Raw genomic sequence first — 20,211 nt, 5'->3', positions numbered from 1 at the left:
GAGGGAGACAGAAAGAAAGAAAGAAAGAAAGAAAGAAAGAAAGAAAGAAAGAAAGTAAAATTCAGTGGCAGAGGTTAAGGATGTGTCAGTGAAGTGTCAATATCACACATGCAGTTACAGTTTTATAAGTGCTCACAGCAACCCACCCCTACCCCTTCAGTACGAATCTGTTCCCCAATCAATCTGGCCCTTAGTCCAGTCCTTAGCCTGCTACCCTCCACGCTGCCGGCAATCTATACATTTCAACTTAGTCCAGAAATTGATAATGTAATTCAGGCTTAACATAGTTATCCACTGCGAAGGCTAGAGTGTGCGGAGGCTAAAGAGAGGGAGGGAGGGGTGTATGGCTCACAGCTGCTCCATGCGATGGCTTGGTCACGCTGCTAGAAGATGCTTTTTTGCAGACTCAGAGTCCTGTTCAGAAAATAAGGGGCACCTTGAAAATGAGTCTACATGATGTCTGTGGGCGTGAGTGATCCCTGCAACACCCCTGAGTATGTCATGTGCCACGTGGAAAACAGGAGCTGTAGTGTAGTGTCCATAGAAACTGAGCACTGCAGTGGAGAGGACAGAAAAGCATTATCTGACAGAGATGATTTTTGATCTGCGATAATGCACAGCTGCTGAAATAGTTCCTATTGTTATCTGTAATAGAAACACCTGCAGTTCGGGCATGGCTGGGTGATTAGATTTCAAAAGATCAGCCAAGACTGCCTTCACCATCTGCTCCAAATGTTTACCATGCAGTGGCGGGTACCGACTCCAGGCCGTTACATCTGGGGCCTCAGTCGCAGGAGGAGAGGAGAAGGAAAAGAGCAACACGGAAAGAAAAAGGACAGGAAGGCAGGCCGTTGCCATAATCCTGTATTAAATGTACGAGAGAGAGAGAGAGAGAGAGAGAGAGAGAGAGAGACAGAGAGAGATGCGGTATGCCCATATCAACAAGTGTCAGAGCAGCGTGTGATAATGAGGGAGAGAGAGTGTGGAAGAGGTGCCAGATAGCAGTGAATGTTTAGTCCCTCAGAAAACAATTAGAGGTCTTTGTTTCCTCAGCAGACTGCAGCTTGTCCTGTGCTTCTTGCCTCCCCATAGCTCTGCTCCGGCTGGCGTCTCGCTGCCTGCGTTCCTCGGGGCAACACATGTCTTTCCCTGCCTCCTTTTGGAGGATTTTCTGTGACCGTGTTAGTGTTTTAGGCTACAGTATGCTGATGTGATCTTTTGTCTGGTCTGTGAAAGAAAGCTGACAGAAACAAGAATCAGCAGGCACCACCTGCCTACGAGGCACAGAGCGAGTGTGGTGTATTCACCGGAGGTCCGCAGGTTCAAAGCCTGGGAAATCGCTGGTGTTGCATTTTGTTTAACTTCATGGCTTTAGGAGCCGAAGTCCTTGGAAAGGTGGTGCAACACCGCCTGTAAAGAACCTCCTCGTGTATGCCTGGAGCAAGGCTTACATAACAGGACAACATTTCCTTAAAAATGGAATCAACAAAGCCTTGTGGACAGTTCACACGTCCAGCCCCACCCCCCGCAGGGGTTCCACCCTCCCCCACCCAACCATGGGAAGCTCCAACAACTCCACCCGACCTCTCCGGCCTTTCCGTACCATAACGGATCGAAGGTGCGGAGAGAGGCGTGCGTGTCTCGATGGAAGCGCCTGAGCGAGGCAACGCCAAGCCGAGAGAGTGATGTTAATGTGAATTATCAAATGTAATCCCCGTCACCCGGAGGATGCGCAGATACACTAATAACTCATTAATCTTCACTTTCATGTCTCCCTTTTATCTCTTCCTCCTCCCTAAAATAGGATTGCTTCTTTTGTTACAATAGCATGATATAAACCTGAATAGGAAATCCCATTTCATATCAAGTATGCATTCCATTACATTCTGATAGAAGACAGTTTTGTCTTTAATTGCATTGCAAGGCTGTAAGCCTGTTAATGAGTTTAATAAAATTAAACACTGAATACATCACTACAATCGTGTCTTCATGCTGAATATAAGTAAATACAACCAGAATAACTCTATTATGGTATTATGGTATGAAGGATAAAAGAACAGGACAGAAATGGAGAGTGATAGAATGTGTGATTTGACAAGCGTAGAAAAATGGACCAGCACTCATGAGTTATTCAGTCTTCCAGAGCCAGAGGCCCATTGCACCGGGGTCACACTTCTGCTAATGAGGTCCTGCTTTGAACACAGCTCATAGATCAAAATGGTTAATGCCTGATCAGGACCTGCTCTGTAGCTTCAGGTGTAAGAAATGCTTATTGGAGCTCGCCCATCATCTCAGTAACAAATGAAGGAATTAGTGTTGAGCACTTTCCTGTGAGAGAGCCTGAGGTCCACGCTTCTCCCTGTTCTCCCCCCGGTCCGAGCACGTCTGGCAGGAGCTCCAGCTCTCCGCTCAGCCCGAGGCCTGCTGGCGAGGCGCACGTTCTCACTATACAAACTTTGAAGGCAGCATTTCTGAGGCCTTCCATGCCGTAGTCTCGGACACATCCTCTCCTGGCCGCACGCTACGTGACCTTCCTGTAAGCAAAGAGAGAGAGAGATCTGTAATGTAGGATTTCTAATGGTTTCTAAAGGAGGGTCTAGGAACCCTCCTGGATGCCTAACAGGTGTGTGTAATAGGTCAACATACCTCATACAACCAGCTGGGCATTGTAATAAGCACTCTTTGAAACCACAGCTGTACTCAGAAATGAGCAGGCAAGTTTTTGTGTAAGTCAGACAGACTGATGTTAAAGTACTGACTTTCTTTTTCAGTCCATCAGACCTTTGCTTTCTTCATCAGACTCTTTCATTAACTACATGTTTCTGGCAAACAAGTAATTTATTAAAGATCCATTAGGTCTAAGTAGATCCATTAGGTCTAAGTAGACATATAAGATACATTTTATCTATTTCATTTCTGTATATGTGTTTGAATGTTTCTGTAAAGTGATGTTGAGATATATTTGAGATATAATAATAATAATAATAATAATAATAATAATAATAAAAATATTTTTACTATTATCTTTGTGTTGTTGTTGTTACATCAATATTGCAGACACCCCCTTAAGATCTGTATATTCGTTATCTGTAAAGTAAAAAAAAGTAAACCAAGCACGTAATAAAAACTTTTTTTTTCAAAAATCTAGTCGTGTTCATAATATGAAAAGGTCCAAAGATAATAGGTGATTATATGAATGTGGCCAGGCTGTGTGTGTGTGTGTGTGTGTGTGTGTGTGTGTGTGTGTGTGTGTGTGTGTGTGTGTGTGTGTGTGTGTGTGTGTGTGTGTCTGTGTGTGCGTGTGTGTGTGTGTGTGTGTGTGTCATGCTGGTCCTGCATATGCCGCGGTTGCTGTCTCCTTAACTAGCCTCACCAGGATGCAGCCGTTTTACAGTCGGCTGCATGTGTTAAAGAGTGCAGGAGCCCACTTCCCAGCATGCACCTCCTGATCATTCTGTTTCTGCCCTAGAGGGGGCCACTAATGATTTACCAAAATTGCTAAAAAGTCTTTATCGTCTCCTGCACAGCAGCTCAGGAATCAGGGAAGCTGAGCTGCGTCTGTTGTCGGCCCCTTCATCTTCCTATATGCTCAGCTATGGCTTCTCCGTAAGAGTAACTGACAGTTCTTTAAGGTTTGTTTTTTAAATGTTTCTAAAAAGCATTGCCTATTTTGAGGTACATTTGTGAGAAATGGATGAAAAACATGTTTCATAACAGAGAAGAGGCGGCAATTATGTTTACACAAAGCCCAGTGTTGAATAAAAGCACTTGCTCTCTTATATAGTTTTGTCGGTTCATTCTGAAGGAACCCCCAAACCAAACATAAGAGGTGGGATATTACTTTGTAAACCCTTTATAAGCACTTGTTTGGATAATTTGAAATGTCCCAACCTGTAAAGCAGTTTGGAAAAGGCAATAATAAAACTGCTACTTGTGTGTAAATAATAATCTTCCAGCAACAATTTTCTCTGTTGTGGATTCTCTTCCCAAGTGCTCAAGTAATTAGTGAGGCTAATGGAGGCAATGCAGTCTGCCACCGACATGTGACTGATGTCAGAGGTGTGTCTGTCTAACACAAGAATATTAAAATAACCAGTGAAGTGCAAAGAAGCCTTGATTAAAGACTCGCAAGTCACAGCGGCGCGGTGTAAATTAAAACCCAGTTCATTCAAATTACAAAATCAGACATGTAAATAGGTAGCGTCAGAGGACCTGCTGCTCCAAGCTTGTGCGAACAGTTTGTACAGACCAACCATCCGGAATTAATTCCATCCATGAATAAGCAAATGTACTCAAAATTTGGCCCGTAGGTTGGAACAGCATTTATTAGGCTATCGCTGGCCTCAACCATCCTGTTCTGGCCTTTATGGTATCTTATCTGACATCTGTAGCTTTTGTATACAGAATGATAACACAAGTGGCCACATGTACAGTGGAGTCCAGAAGTAATTTAAATTTTATTTCTTTATTTGCTTGTTTTGGGGTTCTATATGTTGTACTCTGCTATATATATATATATATATATATATATATATATATATATATATATATATATATATATATATATATATATATATGCATACAATGTAAACATACAGTAAATAACCTTGAATTGAAGATTGTGCTGTGCACTTCAAGTTCATAGTTACATTATTGCTCTTCAAATACGTTGCGTTACAGAGGCAATTTTGCAGAAAGAAAGAAAGAATAAAACTACCCAGTTACTTACAGAAAGAGCAGCTGACATCTCTTGATGGTCTTTGTAAAAGCTTTTTAAAACCATAGGGGCTTCACGTTAGCAGCAGCCAAGAGACTGACAAATACCTTTATGTGTTTAAAGTTCTAACAGTCATAGAGTGTGTGTGTGTACGTCTGTGTGTGTGTGTGTGTGTGTGTGTGTGTGTGTGTGTGGGTGGGTCTGTGTGGACTGTATAGATTGTTAAGTATTATTGTACTATAAATATTTCCATCCCATAGTGCACTGCGACCAGCGTGGTGCTCGGTCTGACTTCACTGATGTAATTAAAGAAAAACAACTGTGAGCTATGTGACCCACAAGAAGGGTTGAGCAATCACTTTTCCCCAGGGAGACTTAGTATAATAAATATATTGCCTTTTATAGTTTAAGACATATTCATTATATTACATTTATCTTTAGTGCCTTTCTGAGAGACCATTGGATATCATCTTGCAGTCACCGCTACAGTGGCTTCCGTGTGGGAGAGGCTCATACAGGTTCCCTGTGTAGCTGGGAGGTATCAGCATCTATAACCAGCAGCCATCGGGCGCAGCTCACCAGGCAAACATCACGACTCAAAGGGTCGTGACGTTGCTCCAGAGTGGAGTGTGTTCAACGTCTCACCCTCCGAATGCAACATTTTCAAACTTCCTTTTATAGGTTTGGAAGACCAATGTTAACAAATGACTCAACACAGTGTCATCACAGCAGTTCGGATACTGATCTGTAAATACATCCCTGCACAACATTATAAACTGTCTGCAGCATCTGGGCCGGTTGTAGTTTTGGATCAGTCACATCTCACCACATGCTTTCCCCGGTGTTGTGTTGCACAGATAATTCATGTTCATTTAGGACCAAGCAGACCTGCTTTAGCGAATAAACATTTTGATGTGTCCTTTTCTTTTACCACCCACCTTTCCCCCAGTGAGATGTTCCTTAGTAGAATCCACTTTCCTTCAAGGGCTTTTTTAGCCCCAGACACTAAAGTAAGGCCAAATTTGCAGCACGTTTAGAATGTTCCGGAGAGTTTCCACCAAGTTCCCCACCCAACCGCTCTGTAAGTCTGAATGCAGGGTGCTGGGACTACTCCCAGACTCTGGCTCTGTTTCCCCTCATCTAAGCTCTGCTACATGGGGCTGTTTGATAAGAGGCTCGCGTCATTACAGCGGGAAGAATGTTTTGTTAGGGACTTGCATCTGTGGTCTGCTGCTCAGGTTGTGAGAGGTTCAGCTCCAGTCAGGGAAACGCATGATAAAATTCCACTTAATAACGAAAGAGCTTTTGGAAATAGTCGTGTGTAAGCTTAATAATTCATGATCAGATAAATACTCAGTGTGAACAATATATGATTACACTCTTCAAATCAGTGTACAGATGCATTTCATTTTAGTCATTCCTGTAGCTTTCAGCAAATGTGATTTATTTTTAATTAAATACCACAATTTAATCATCATTTTTTCAGTAATCTGTTTATGGTTCTTCTGTCTACTAATGACTGGCTGACATCACACTGAATACTAATTCCTGCCGTGTCGCTAGTTCATGAAGTTCCCGTTCAGCCACCATGACATTTCAGACATTCCCGCCAGTTAGAGAAAAAAAAGCAAAAAAAAGCTGTAACAGTTGAGATGTTCATTTCAGCTGTGATTGGATATTAAATTAAGTACCTCTTGAAAAGCACATTAGAGTGCAAATGTGTTACCAAGAGTAGTAATTAGAGTTATTGAAGACTTAATGGAAAGTTTATAAAGTCCTGGGCTTGCCGAACGCACTCGTATGTAGGACAGTGTTAACAGCACTGGAGGTTGTGCATTCAGACAACCTGAATAAAATGTTTTAATTTTTAATTTTAAAATTTACTGTGACAAATGAAATGATGTGTTAATTCATAAGGAGGGTATAAATGACAGAAGTGCAGGTTAAAATCCCTCACAGGGTGGATGAGCAGTAATATCAACACTATGGACCATGAATAATGTAATATCTCATTTGGCCCGCGAACAAATAAGATATGTGCCATGCCAGACTGCTTTCTCTGCATCACCTGCACAATGACCCTTAGGTGTGTCTCCCTCCTGAGGATTCAACAGCCAGGTTCAGTCAGGTTTACACTCTATTTCTAAAACCCTTCCTGTGCACTACATAAACAAAAGACAGTTTTAACAAGCACATGGGAGAGGCAGGAAGGATGTTGTTTTGTGCCTTCTGTCAAAATGTGTCATTTATTTATGTAATTTTTCTATTTATTTGTTTATTTTTATTTTTTGACAACACGAATGACTTACGGTCTGGCATAAGCCTTGAAATGACTTTGGCTGTGGAAATTCAAAACGACCTGCGAGCAGAATGTCAACGTTGAGTCATGTCTGTGCCATGACATGTATGGACATTCAGGAATCAAGAGGAAAAGCCCCCCCCCCACCTCCCACGCCCCTCTGGCTCCTGGCTGGCTGAAGGGGCGGACTACAGTATGGGGAAGTTCTTGCACTGGCAGATTTGTGAGGATCTCGGATCACAGGGGACGTCTATTCATAACAGCCTCATAAATAAAGCATGGTGGTGATCGTGACCGACGGGACCACATGGGAATTGTCTCCTCCAATCGGAATGCAGAGGAGGGGAGCTCTGAGCCGAAGGCCACCATTATACTCCCAGGCACACGAAGAATCCGCCCAACAGTACCGAACCGGAGCCTCCGTCACCCACCCACACAAGGTGCAGCACGTCACAGTTCTGTCCCTCGATGGCCCAGCCTGCTGTCGGTGAGTGTGTGCTCTTAAAGGAGGGTTTCTCACTGAACAGGCTTCCAGTCGGCCTGGTGGGGGGGGGGGGGTGTCTTCTTACCTGCAGTTGTGCTTGGCGGTTCTGTGGATTGTAGCTCGTTAGGCGTGTTTCACTCTGAGCTTTTCGAGAGTTTGAGGGTGCCAGACAGAGCAGGCCGATTCACTCCTCTCGTGGCACTTCTTCTAGTTTATAAAACTTTAGTTATTCAGGTTAATAATTTATTAATAACTGAAATAACACTGCCCTTAATTAATTAGCAGCGCCCTAAATCCTAGTTTCAGTTGTTTAAGACGAAACAAGTCAACAGTACACAGAAACTGTGACACATATGTTCCCACGTTGCAGATTGGCCTTGCATGGCCAGTACCACCATTTATTACGAAGAGAAGAAAAAATGGAGGAAACTGAAAAAAAAAAACAAAACCAAACTTTTGACAGCCAGATGTAAAGAATGACGTTTAGGCCCCCTGTGTCTGCTCTGCCCATGGCAGGCAGGGGACCTTAACACAGCACCCTCAGTAATAACGTGTCTTGCCTTATAAATTCAAAATTGTGGTAACGGGGTATTTCTCAAATGCATGATTTGGTTGTACCATAGTCAGAGTGTCACATCACTAAAAGCACACCATTCTCTAGTTTCACCATGATGCAGAGTGCACGAGAAATCCTTCTCGGATGTGACATCCCTGGCAAAATCGCTTCTCTAAACTGAATCCACGACTGGGAATCACACGGTAATTCTGGGTGTTGTGTGGAACGCTCCCTTAAGAGGAGCTGCATGGTGTCCCTAACAAGCCATTCCCAAGGGATCTGTTGAAATAACAAGAGGGCATTATGTGTCGTTCTGTGCCTCTTCCCCACTAGAGAGCATTAATTGGACACTTCCTTTTGGAGTGAGAAGGGAAGTGACATGTAACTACGGTTTAGCACTAAGATAATACTGCAAATGGACAGTCTGCAACCGGAAAAGAAGGAGAGAAATGGAGAAGAGAGTGGGGGAAGAGACAGACAGACAGACAGAAAGAGAGAGAGAGGTAAAGGAAGGGAGGATGAGCGAGGGTGAGAGAGAGGGAGAGAGGGGTAAAGAAAGGGAGGATGAGCGAGGGAGCGAGAGAGGGAGTGAGGGAGAGAAAAAAGGCAGAGAGAGAGTGAAAGAGAGTAAGAGAAAGAGAGAGAGAGAGGGAGTGAGAGAGGTAAAGGAAGGGAGGATGAGTGAGGGAGAGAGAAAGGGAGAGAGAGAGAGGGAGCGAGGGAGAGGTAGAGGGAGTGAGGGGGAGGGAAAAAGGCAGAGAGAGTGAGAGAGAGAGAGAGACAGAGAGAGAGAGAGAGAGAGAGAGAGAGAAAAAGGAAGAGAGAGAGAGAGAGAGAGAGAGAGAGAAAGAGAAAAAGGAAGAGAGAGAGAGAGAGAGAGAGAGAGAGAGAGAGAGAGAGAGAGAGAGAGAGAAAGGCGCTCTGACAGGAGCTCTGCTGCACTATTGATCTCCAGATCTCAGCCTGTAATGGTCCGGCCATAATTAGCTCAATGCCTTGAATAAATGTGTTGGCAGGAGACAGTCCTCTCAGGCAGGCCGATGTCTGCACGAGCCAACGTACCGTAGCTCACGCACACGAGGACTGGAGCAGCACATCGATGTACCTCCATTCTAAAGGCTATGATATCATTTTGCTGAATCGTTCTGAAGCTTATGAGCATTTATCTAAATGTTGTCTCCGTTGTTTTGTTTTCCAAGATGAAAGGTCACACTGATCGTCTCAGGAATTTCATTTGAGCAGAGCTTTATAAATGTTTGTCACTAAAACAGGAGTTTAATGTTAATTAAAAACACAACCTCAGATGCAAACTGGTGGTGCGTCTAAGAAACAGGGCTCAAGGTTAAGGGTTAAATGCTCAAAGTTTTTTGGGAAACCACAGCTAGATAGGAAGCTGCCCCTTTATGGCTCCAACCTTCACCTCGGTCCAGGCCTAAACATCTGCGTGACCACACACACACACACACACACACACACACACACACACACACACACACACACACACACACACATCTGGACAGCTCCAACTTGAACGGCAGCCCCTAGTCATTCTCAGTGAAATCACGAGGTATTATTACTATAGTAACTGGTTAGTCTCCATCCTATCAAATGTTATCTATTACCTGTCATGCTTTCTTACCTAGCCCTTACTGTCAGCAGATCATGGAGTGCTGTCATGTTAGAGAACACACAGACATATCTGTACGCATGCAACGAAATGCAACCATTTAATGGCTTTAAGGAAGTAGAGCGCGTTCCCTGACAAATGACAGCATTTACAGTATGAAGGATACTGGCGGCCATTCTTGGCTACAGCAACACAACCATCTATTTCATGGACTGCTGCAGTGACATTAGCATCCATGTTCTCCAGTGCCAAGTTCACCTTACACTATAGAGGAATTAACCCCCCCACACACACACACACTCCAAAGATGCTCCACCATGAAAGCACCTGAAGAGTTATTCAATTCATTTTTGATATATATATTTGTGTGTGTGTGTGTGTGTGTGTGTGTGTGTGTGTGTATCTAATGTTAGCAAATGTTCCTGGTGCTTCAAATGCACTGAAAATGATTTAGCACTTTTTTTTTCTGTACCCATTTCAAAAGATCTTTCCATCTCTTTTGAAAACTCATTGACGACTCCATCCAACGATGCCTTGGTGTAACTGTGGATGACCAGCTATCGTTTTCGGATCACTCAAGTCATTCGTTCTCGGTCATTCAGGTTTCTTCTCTTTAAGATTCTTAAGAATGTGTCCGTTTCTCTTTAGAGAGGCATCTCAGGTGCTCCTTCACTCTCTCGTCATCTCCAGGTTCCAAGACTGCAGCTCACTCCTGCCATGTTTCCAGACTTGTGGCCAATCTGGGCTGCTACAGCGTGGCCTGTCTCCTACGCTCCTAAACTCTTCCGTCTAACTCCACCTCTCTGCTCACTTACTGGCTTCCTGCAGCTGCTCGTATCGGATTTAAAACTCTGGTGCTTTTAAAGGTTATAAATGGGCCTCCTTTCTTCTGTCTGATGGCGATCTGTAGCTCAAGCCCTTCGAGCTTTGAGAACAGACCGGCTTGACCCACTTGATTCATGGAACGCCAGCATCTAGACTCTTCTCTGGCCAAGTGTTCAGTCAGGGTCCCTCGCTGGCTGCATTGTGTGGTACTGTTGCTCTCATTCTAGAGCTCAACACTGACACTTGTTCTGCCAATGTGTCTCTTAAGGGTATTTTTGGCCTCTAACCTATTTGTGCTAGCTAAGGATACTTTAAATAGGCACTTGTCTTTTGTAAGTCAGTCTTTGCATGTTTAGAAATGCACTTCTCATAAATGATAGAACAAAGGAATCATTCTGAAGAAAAAAAGAGAAAACCTTAGTTTGTGACACAGTATGAAACCCTTTAAGTAGGAACGCATTTCCTGTTCTACCGCCCTACGCACTGTTTGCATGAATAAGGAAAGTACGCGCCTCATGGTGATATGGTTATATTTAAAGAGCTCTGTCCAGCCTGATTCTGCCAGACCTCTCAGCGAGCTTTGTATGTTTTCATGAATACAGCTCTTTAGTTTATGGAAGGACATATTTCACATTTCACAGATTTCATTAAGGAACTAGACTTAAAGAGAAAGGTTGACGCTCTGCTCTGTCATCCATCAGACGTGAAGTTCTCCTTTCACTTAACATAATTTCACTTAACATAATCAATTCTTAACTTGCTGTAAGCAGACTTCTCATGTTTCTGAATTAACATTCTTTAGTATTGCAGGGACTCTGATATAGAGATGTGGAGATGGAAGTGCGTAGTCGGGTTAACAGTCGAAAAGACCAGCGTGGGATGTTTTAGTCAGGCTCAAGGTACAAATGATGGTACCAAGGGTGTTTATTAATGAAATACATGAAACCAAGCAGCCTTGCACAGAAGCAATAGAGAATAAACAAAATTATGTCAAAAACAATAAGCAGGAATGCTACTAAAATGCTGGATGATTGAAGCCTTGGCAAGATCTGTAACAGAGCGATCAGCAATGCAAAGCACTAGACTGGACTGTGGCGGGTTAATAGGATGGAGGCACAGGTAAAAGGAGGGACTAATACACTGGTGATTGGAGCCACAAAAGTGGATGTGTGTCGTGATAGGTGCGTGGGCTTAAGAGGGCAGGTGATTGGGACCGGCCAAGGTGTGACACAGTGGAACTAGCCCTGGCAATATTTTAAAATCAACATATTAAAAAACATCATGCTAGCCATATCTTTAAGCAATGATTTAGACATGCTATTAATTATGAGCTATTTTGTTTAGAGGAATATAGTATATTCTGTTGTTCTGTTCAAAATATGGACAAAATAATCATGTCGACAATAGCCCACACAAACATAAAACTACCTCACAGACACAAACACCCTACACGGGGAAGGAGGGTTCAAACTTTACCTTTATGCTCTACAATGGCAAACTTAACGGGACTTAATGGGCTAGACAGACACTCAACAGGATAGTTGTTGAACAATGCAAAAATTAGCATACAGTGAAAACAGCACCTCTGTGACCCAGTTTCAACAAAACCAACATGTTGCAAGCTTCTCGAAACTGTAATTTATTGCAGAATTCCACAGTGGAGACAATGTTATATCGTCTGGTGAGTTGTCTTTCATCCTCGTTCTTATATTAAGACTTCTTCATATTGGAGAAAGTTGTCTTCAATCCACAATGCTACCAACCGTTAAACATGGCTGTGAATCTATAATGCTACCAGCAGCCATTTTGTGAGAGGCATTAAACTTGATGACAGCTCTGCACTGTTATATAATTGCCATGTGCATCTGGTGACGCAAAAAAAAAATGGCCATTATTATGCAGCTTCATTATGTTTCCCTGTTCCGTGATAATAATGACCCCATGCTAACTTCCAAACACATTAGTGGTGGAGTCCTGAACCAAGATGAAGTCACGTCAAAGCTCCTTATTGTCTCGTGTACAATAAAGTACATAGAAATCCCATCTTACATGCTGTTTCCTCACAAACGTTAGCACGTAATGCAATGTCCTTTCAAACAGAACATAGTGAAAACACAACAAGAATGAGCAGACAATGCACAGTTAGAGCAACGATTATTACTACATGTTTAATCGTGGAAGGTTAAAGTAACAAGAGACTGTGCGCTTAGGTGAAGCATTATCATTTTAAATGTGCAATACTCCAGTTTAAGTGTGTTATGTCACGGGCCGTGAGTGTTTACTGCGTTCTGAGCACCCCAGTGATGCCTGGGCAGGGCCTACGTTGTTGCAGATACGTCCTGTATGGACCGTCTCCAGACTGCAGCGGGTGAAGTTGTCGCGCACTTTGTGGGACATTCTTACCTTCAGCTGAGGGAAAGGCATTACTGGACCTATCCTGAGTCGATCAGAGGTCTGGTGGGTCCAGGTAATGGACACTCCTAGAGATTTGCTGACACAGAGAGACTGTTGTCCTGACACCACATTGCCAGGGTTGTGACCTCGTCCCTGTAAGCTGCCTCATCACTGTCAGAGATCAGACTTATGGTGGTGTCATCAGCCTACGTGGCAAAGAATTCGGTAATTGAATTAACATCTCCAATGTCAGTGTTATGTCGATGGTGCCACACCGTTATGAACAGTGCACGAGTATTGTAGGTGTTATTTCAACACTGGGTAACTTTCCTGTGTATCATGTTGCCATTTGAGCCATCTGGCCACACACTCACAGGTGAACAAGTAGTAAGGCGTGTTGACGTTGAGCATCTGTGGAAGAGACGTTGCTTCCTGTTTGCACACGACCGTGGTTACGCCAGTGAGAAAGACCCACGTCCACAAGCTTACTGACATGTTTGGGTGGAAATGTTGAAAATGGATTCCATGGCCTTCCGTTCGCCAGATCAAAACGCCGTACAGCTCACGGGACATGCTGTCATTTTGTAGTTAGCATTTAAATGAGCTCTTGTCCACTGGAAAAGTGAATGGTGGTTCTTTGCCCTAGTGAACCCTCCTCTGCATTTAGCTCACTGTGTAAAGCAGGCAAAAGAGTACCTTCTTCTAAGGGGCAGGCATGAGGCTTTGGCAGTAATACAATTTGAATGGCCAGCGTTGTTTTATATATATATATATATATATATATATATATATATATATATATATATATATATATATATGAAATATGTAAAATGTGTGAAATCTGTTAAATGTACAATATGTCCTTCCATAAACTAAAGAGGTGTATTCATGAAAACACACAAAGCTCGCTAAGAGGTCTGGCAGAATGAGGCGAGCATTTTCATTATTCATTCACACAGTGGGAAGGACGGTAGAATAGGAAATGTATTCTTCCTGAGAGAGTGAATAGGTACAATAGTCTGCTTCTAATTGCAGTAATATTAGTAACACTGTAACTTAAGGACCCAGTGCTATTTGGAGGACGTATATACATGTAGAATTTTTGGAACTCATTAATTAACCGCTGAGACCTCTAGGGTGATTTTCACAATTGGCATTTATTTTTAGAACACAGAACAAATACCCTTTTGGTGCTTAACCCGTGCAATCCCACGGGTAACAATAGTAACCAAAATTATGTTTTGATTTTGTAAAGCTCTCTCTCTCTCTATATATATATATATATATATATATATATTATGACTGAATACAACTTGAACAATTAAGGGTCTTGCTCAGGGACCAACAGTGGTAACTTGATGGTGGTGAACTGGCAATCTTCTGACTGCTAGTTGAGTACCTTAACCACTGAGCCACCACTCCCACTAGCACTGATGTTTATTTTTGAAAGACAAATTTAAATTAATTATAAGTTTACCTCAGTTTCATATCAGCATTTTTATGCAGGTGATTTAACTGGTCACATGACCAAAGCCATTTAATTCAAGCATGTATCGAGAAATAATATTTTTACATCATGAAAGGAAATCAGTAGCTTCCCTCCGGTCACAATTGTGACCAAGAATTTTTATTTTTTTTTCCTTTTCCTTTTGCAAACATTTTTAAATGGCATACTGTTCGTGTCTTATGGCTGTTCAAGGAGCATAATTCATGAACTCATAAAAATGAAAAAACCAAAAAAACCAAAACTGGGGTTGTATAGGTTAAGGCATTATTTAGGCATGGCGCTGACTACAACAAACGGCACCAGCTCAAAGGTTTATTGATGCTTTAAGGAAAGTTCTGCATTGTAGTGTGTTTCCAGCCCACTGATCCATCAAAGAACTACAGAGGGGTCTTATTCCATGAAAAATCAAACAAGAAAGATGAACAAGGGAGCAGCTTTGTTTAGGATCCGGTTTTCTGAGGATCTGTCATGGACCTTCAACACCTCATACCTAGTCAAAAAAACCAAAACAACTAGTCTCCGGACATGTTGTTGGATAGTGAGTACAGAGCCAATCTCCACTCTGCAGCCCCAGGTGGCGGAATTCTGCTTCAGGTGATGAGAACACAGGAGTTTGGCTCCAAGTCACCAGACTTGGACACGCTTTCAAAAGTTTCTCCCCCCAAGCCATCAAGATTCTGATTCGTTGCACTCCCTCCACTGAACCACAACTTCTATTTCACCCTTACATTGATTTTTGAAAACAGTAACAAACATGTATCTTCAGTGTTCCAGACAGGATGAAGCTTACAGTATTTCTTCAACACCAGGAGCAACTTTTTTTTCCCAGTAAGAATATTAATCTTTTTTTTTTTTTTTTGGTTTCCTTGTAATTGCAGTGCATCTGAACTAACCCTGAATATACATTGCGAAAGCCCATGTTAAATGTCCATTTTCCACAGTGGTGGGGCTGTATTTGTTTGAGTGGGGTCTACTAATTGAACAGCGTATTGTAGTAGTTGAAGTCTGCGATATGTGGTTGTCTGAGTGGGGTGTAATCATTGAGGATGGTGCTTTAATTGTTTGAGTGGTGTGTTGGTGTCTGCCAGTCCACACTGACTGGCACCGTAACACATGAAACTCCTTCAGCAGAGAACTGCACAGGTGAAACCGCAGCTTCCGTTTTCAGGCAACATTGGACAAATAGCCATGGCAACAGCTGCTACCATTCGTGAAATAGGAGAGTATTTCACATACAATTCAGTCATTTTCTTTTGTCAAATCAAATAACACCAGACAGGAAAAGGTGTGATATAGATGTTTTCTTCCTTGACAATGAAACAACAGCAAATAATAATAATAATAATAATAATAATAATAATAATAATAATAATAATAATAATACAGATCAATCTATTAGGTGTATTCCAAAAATTTTATCCTATCCATTCTTTACTGAAGTTAATTTTTAAAGCTGCTTTAATGCTTTCTGCATTTTCAGTATCTAACTTTCTATGACACTGTCCTCTTCTGTGCAGTGTTCTCTGTTTTATTTGAATGCCCCTTCATCCTGCATTAAGCTATTCTAAAAATGGCCTCTCAAATGAGTTTACCCTTCACTCCGGTGTTAGCGTTAGCTAGGTTAGCCCTCCACATCCTAGTCCTGCTATGTCCTTGTCCATTAGCCCAGCGCTGCCTGTCCCTGATCTAAAACTGCTCTCTCCCTCTCTCTCCACCCTCCGCCTGTGTGCTGCTTGTGAGTTTGGAGTGCGGCGGTGAGCCAGGTGGAGTGGTGACGTGTGCGAGCGTGTCCTGCCCCATGCTGGGGCGGGTGACTGATCAGCTGTCGGCGTGGGGGGGAGGCTCTGCACCTGTGAATTGGTGCCCCGAGACAGGACGGGGAGAGTAGGAACAAGGCTTCCTCAGCAAATGAAGAACAAAAATAAATAATAGTAATCATGCCAAAAATATTCTCCAAATGCTGAATGGGAAGATGAATTGTAGCTGATTGATATTTGCATATTTGCTGAACACCCTGTGTCTTTCTCAGCTGTACATAAGAAAACAATTCGAAGGAGGAAAAAAAAAGGTCTATATATATATATATATATCTAATTTCAGCTGGATGACATGAAAAATAAGGGAAGTTTTTTTTTTTCTTTCATTTCAATGAAAAAAAACAGCAAATAAATGGAACCTATCCGTGCACTATAATACAGCTTCTCAGGCCTGTGTATACTGTAGTGTTTACAGACCTCTTCACATGCACAGCTCATGGATTTAGCCCGGCACACTGCACTGAAAGGTCTGGTGCAACCTGACCAGACCCTTGTGGGCACATCTGCAACCTGCGGCATAGTGACCATGCCTCCACATCAACCAGGCGCAAATGGAAATTATTGGCACAAGGCCGACTGGGAGTTAACTGGCACTGTGCTGTATTAAACATGTATGCTGATTGCCAGGTTCATATCAGAGGTTCACTTGTAGATTTGTTGTCATGGTGACGAGGACAACAGAGCGGTATGTGTTGGGGTTGGGGGTGGTAAAGAGTCAGTATGAATTCAGGAAGAGGTTAACGGGATCTTCCATGAATATTCACAGCTGACACCCTTGGGGATGAGAGACCCAATTAACAAATCCCATTAATTATGAGACTATCACAACTGATTAGGAGATGACCGTCTGCTCCTGGCACAATGCGGCCCATATTTTCTGCTTCATGGAGGCATATCGAGTATGACTGCCAATCAGAGTTAAGGGCTGCAGAAGGGTGGGGCATATTGGCTTCGAGAACAGAGTGAGCTCCACTTCTACTCAGACCTCTCCTGTCTTATCTGCTGAAAATAGATTAAAGTGAAACTTGTTTTATCTCCGGTTTAGTGCACAGTGCACCTAGTCTATCTGCAGTATCTCTCAATTGGTTTTGTCTACAGTACCTGTGGTTTGACTTTGCCTAGCCTTTGCATCAAAATGTACGCTAAGTGTTTGAACCTCTCATCATAAACCATGACTGGCAGTCCCCTGGACTACAACTGACTCTGTTATCATTGGATGAGAGAGATAACTAAATGTGCTGTCATTGGATGAGAGGGATAATTGTCTGTCTGTCTTTCTCTCACTCTCCCTCACTCTATTTCTCTCCATTGTAGTGTTTTAGTCAAGGCGTCGTCTTTTGGATCACACAGACAGAATCAGGAAATTGACTCCAAGTATTCTATGTTACTTGACAATGGTCCATTATAAGGAAAACAAATACTAATTTAATTTAAAAAGACTAAGGGAACAAGCAATACATGATCACCAATGGGAGAAAATAGCAAACATGGATACTGAGGCTAAAAAGGGGCGAAAAGAACAATATGGTTAACTATATTACTTTCTATTAAACCTTGAAACATGACAAGCACTAAGGAAAACAATCACATGCAAATATGCAGGTATAATTTGTGGTATTCAGTACAAACTCAACTATTAGTCAAACAGCTATTCTGATTCAAGGGCAGGCCACTAAAACCCTTTTTGAAGGTGTGTGTGTGCGTGTGCGTGTGTGTGTGTGTGTGTGTGTGTGTGTGTGTGTGTGTGTGTGTGTGTGTGTGTGTGTGTGTGTGTGTGTGTGTGTCTATAAGAACATTAAGGCTGTGAAATCTTAGAGCCCACGGGTTTATAGTGGGCATTTGTAGGATAATCTACTCTTTATGGTACCTCTGGACAAGCCCTTGTTTTACTCTGAGTTATTTGAAAGATTGTGGTTCAACTCCAAGTCAAAACAGCAAAGGTTATTTGATGTGAAAAAGTCCATCAGCCCAACCTTCCTTACATAGGTCCAACACGTGAAGAATGTGCTGTGTTTTTATTATTAGTCCCCAAAGAAAAGATTCACCATCGTCCCACGCTGCACAAAGAGAAGACGTTTCACTTATCTATGCTCATGCAATCCCTCTCCATACAAAGTGGTGGTGGGACCCCAGGGTAAAAGACCCTGCCAAAGGAACGGAGCGATATCTAATACGTTGTTTGATTCGCTGATGCGCACATTTGCATGTTCTGCAGAAGTTAGGCGGGCTGGAAGCACTGCGTTACAGGCCAGCACGCTAATCAAGAGCCGGGCCTTGTTTTCGGCGGTTCAGAAATTTGTACGAAGGACGGTAATACATTTTTAATTGCAAGTGTGATTACCCTTCTAAGCAACCTCAGCTAGTTGATTAAATGCATTTGGGTCAGTATTAGAGGCCAATCATTTCCAGCACCAGGGCCGCTGGAGGCAACGCTAGAGGTAATTGCTGAAGCACAATTAGAAATCTTTCATATTGTAATAATGGAGAATCATGTCCTCTAGGACACTGGGCAAAATATGATTAATGACAGGAGGAATCTCTGCATATTAGTAAATGTCTCGGTTTAATTGAAAATGCCAATTGTCCATGTACCTTATAGGCATAACAGACCTATAATTGTAGCTACTAGTTTTAAGTGTGTGGGGGGGGGGGGGGGGGAAGCTATTTTAATAATTTTTCAAATTATTATACAGTCACCTCTACGTGCCCATGAGTCTATGGTATAAATGCAGAATTGAGATGTAAGCTATTTATACTTGAACTGGCAAACCAACAGTGTCTCAGCAAAGCAAGCGTTGCATCTCCTGCAGAATATAGATTGCAAAGGGGAGCAGGGGAAAGTTGTACAGCACAGTCCAAAAAAACCGTGTTCCAGGTCTTGCCTCTGTGCTTTATCCTCCAGAGACCTGGACTCTGTTGTTGGGTGTATTTTTAATTTCTCCTGCAGTTTGCAAAAATAAAAATAAATAAATAAATAAATGTGATGTCCTAGTAGGAGGACAGTTTATTTTCAGGTAACATTTTAAACTTCCTCCTGTGAGGACATAGGTTATGAGCCAGCACTTCCGCAGTGTTTAAAACAATTATCCCATAAAGGAACCCGGAAAAACCATGCCATCCGTGTCATGCTAGTGGATGTGCAGGATTGTAGGAAATCGTGCAATTAGCGGTTAGAAAAAGAGGCTGACCTGAAATCATTCTCTGGCTTTTTGGACTTTTGGAGATGGAAAGACTCCCATCCACAGAGACCTCAACAAACATAAAGCCAATTAAAAGTTTAACTAAGTTGAAAATCGTTCGGATACATCTGAGGATCTAGATCAGAGCCATACTGAATAGGACCCCAAAAGTTCACACTAAACCACAGTCTCTTTAGCGTGCAGTGTTTGACTATGGCAAAGCTCAGACTTCCCATTCTGTTTGCTAACCTTACTGCTTTAACCCTGAGAGACAACTCTGTAAACAAGGTGGGCTCTGATGCCGGGCTGCAGCCTCCAGAATCTGACCCCCTGGTCGCTAGCCATGTGTGAAGCTCCCACTGCCCTGTGTTGCCGGGGAGAATAATTGGACAAAGTTTCATGCAAATATCAGCATGGCACGGAATTAAAGGTGGGATCTGTTCGTTCATGCAGATGACAACTTGAGTCCTCATTTTCTCCCGTTCGGAATAATCAGGCTCCCAAGCACCACACGGAGGCACAGGCACAAGGAAACCCTCTCTTTATGTCAGAGGAATTAAGTGTCTCGCGGTTCAACTGCAGAGAGCAATGAAGGAAAGCAAAATAACCACGGCGCTCACCGTAGCAATACAACCATGTCAGAATTCAGGAGTCAGCCCCGGACAATTATACGGTTCCTGGTGACACTTTCTCAATGTCTAAGTGCTTTACTTTTGGCAGAAGAACAAGGAAAATGAAAAGTCAGTTATGAAAACAAGCACCAAATGTATATATGAAAGAGTCAGAGACTACAGAACATTGAACTA

The sequence above is a fragment of the Electrophorus electricus genome, chromosome 12 (genome assembly GCF_013358815.1).
Source record: "Electrophorus electricus isolate fEleEle1 chromosome 12, fEleEle1.pri, whole genome shotgun sequence".
Lineage (NCBI taxonomy): Eukaryota > Metazoa > Chordata > Actinopteri > Gymnotiformes > Gymnotidae > Electrophorus > Electrophorus electricus.
This window is presented reverse-complemented; position numbering follows the sequence as displayed.